Genomic DNA, 2,475 nt, shown 5'->3' with positions numbered 1-2,475 from the left:
TTATATATAAAGAATATATATAAAAAGAAATTATATTTTCTTAAACAGTTATATTCTGACTCAGCTTTCCGATTTCCTACTAGCAGCCCTGATGAAGGCTAGAAATTGTGGCCGAAACGTGACCACTATTAAATAAGTCGTTTCAACTTATTTGTGTTATATTCTACACGTATCCCAACCATCTTCTCATATATATTATTGCCGGTCAACTATCTTTTCATCAGTTATATTATTGCCGGTCAACTATCTTTTCATCAGTTATATTATTGCCGGTCAACTATCTTTTCATCAGTTATATTATTGGCGGTCAACTATCTTTTCATCAGCTATATTTCAATAAAAAAAGAAGTTTTTCCAGTAATAAAGATCATTATCATCATAGTTTGATAGATTGAGACATTTTGTACCCATAAACCATTTGGTTCCACTTTGAGTTGTTTTTGAACTTTGAAAAGATCAAAAATATGAAATAACAGATATTATGGGATCTCTAGACTCCAGTCTTCAAAATTAACTTTACAAATCCGACAAAAATATTTGTTGGGCTTGTTTTATAGATTAGGGCCATGTTTTGTTTTATTTAAAATTCCTTAACAAAAACCCAGGGATCGAACTACTTTTTATAATATCAGTTTCTTATTATACATTGTCATTTTTTTAGATACAGTGATCATTAAATGAGTTAGCGACTTATATCTATTGTTATGTGCTAGGATTAAGATAGATCAAAGAGGTTTCCATCATGTTGAGAATTAAATTATCTCCTAAGTGATTAGTTATAATGTCCCAGAAAAATTATAGTAGCCAGTTATTCGAAAAACTTTTTTTTTTTATCTTATAAAAATATCTTGTTTGAAAGCACTTATAATCTGATTTTTTGAAAAGTATTTTATTATATTATTTCACCCGGCAGCATTAGAGCATAAGGAGAGGGCCCTATTAATGGTTTAAGCACCATAACGTCCGGTGCCAAGACTACGAACACCCTCCTAAAATATACAATGTGGTGGCTGGGAGCAGGGCACAAAATCAAGAAGTGCCCCGAAAAAAGCCAAATGCTGTATAAGGAAACATCTCCGACATTGTGCGGGTATCAGAAAATGCTGAATACATCTGCAGATAATAGTCAAGCAGGCGAAGAAGTCCCGGTATGCGTTGACTGCATATCCTGCAGGTGAATATGCGCTGGAGACTAGTGGTCGCGGACGACTTGAGAACTCTCGCCCGAAGTGCTGACATCATGGCGATTCAGGAGCCATGCTGTCGAAAGAATGTGGTCACAGGTTTTGGAACTACGTCAAGGGTGGTCGTACTAGGTGAGAGGAGGCCTAGAGTAGCATTTGTTCTCGTTAACCCTGCCGTCGACGTTATGGAACTGAAGCAATTCACCACAGCAGAACAAGGCATGTTATGTTAAATGGGACAGAGTTGCCATCGCTCTGGTATCAGCATATATATAAATGGATTGAGATGCATAGCCAGTATCGAGCCTGTGATACAGCGTCAATTAGTGCTTGCACTGAGGCGAAGCAGACTCCGGTTATATTAATGGATTGAGCTGCATAACCAGTATCGAGCCTAAGATACAGCGATCAATTATTGCTTGCACTGAGGCGAAGCAGATTCCGGTTATATTAATGGATTGAGCTGCATAGCCAGTATCGAGCCTAAGATACAGTGATCAATTAGTGCTTGCACTGAGGCGAAGCAGACTCCGGTTATATTAATGGATTGAGCAGCATAGCCAGTATCGAGCCTATGATACAGTGATTAATCATTTCTCATTTGAGTTTTTTCACCGCACCGGACCTTATTCCATTCATTTATCAGTTATGTTTATAATTATTTGGTATTATTGTGTTTTAATTTATGCTTCAAAGGTATAAATAATACCAGTATTGCTTACATACGCCGGGCCTGGTGCTCTTATCTGCCTGGTCACTCAGTTGCTAGCAGGCTGGCCAACGCCCATATTCACATAATAATTTATTTATTTCCTATCACAATCTCCTCCAACTAATTGAATACTTTCATGTTTGATCGATGGATATTGTTCTCCCCTTAGGGCTACTACTATCTATGCAACATATAAATCTTAATTAGTAGCGACAGCGGCTAACCAACAATATATTAACATTAATAAATAACCAGCTACGGAGATTGTTGCATTAGAAAGTAGTGACATGACGTTCTGTTATATCCAAGTTGCTTAACATAATGCCTTTCACACGACATATTATATTATATTAAGGTGTAATGCTACGTAGAAAATAAGCCATGGGGTTGTGATGAGCTGTGTAATGTCTCCATGCTTTCTCTTCTTCACTTTCCTATGAAACAAGAGCAACAGAGCTCAATCATTCTTATGAGACAAGAACAATATAGCTCTATCATTCTCATGAGACAAGAACAACAGAGCTCTATCATTCTCATGAGACAAGAGCAACAGAGCTCTATCATTCTCATGAGACAAGA

The sequence above is a fragment of the Halyomorpha halys genome, unplaced genomic scaffold (assembly GCF_000696795.3).
Source record: "Halyomorpha halys isolate HHAL.00 unplaced genomic scaffold, Hhal_1.1 Scaffold229.1, whole genome shotgun sequence".
NCBI lineage: Eukaryota > Metazoa > Arthropoda > Insecta > Hemiptera > Pentatomidae > Halyomorpha > Halyomorpha halys.
This window is presented reverse-complemented; position numbering follows the sequence as displayed.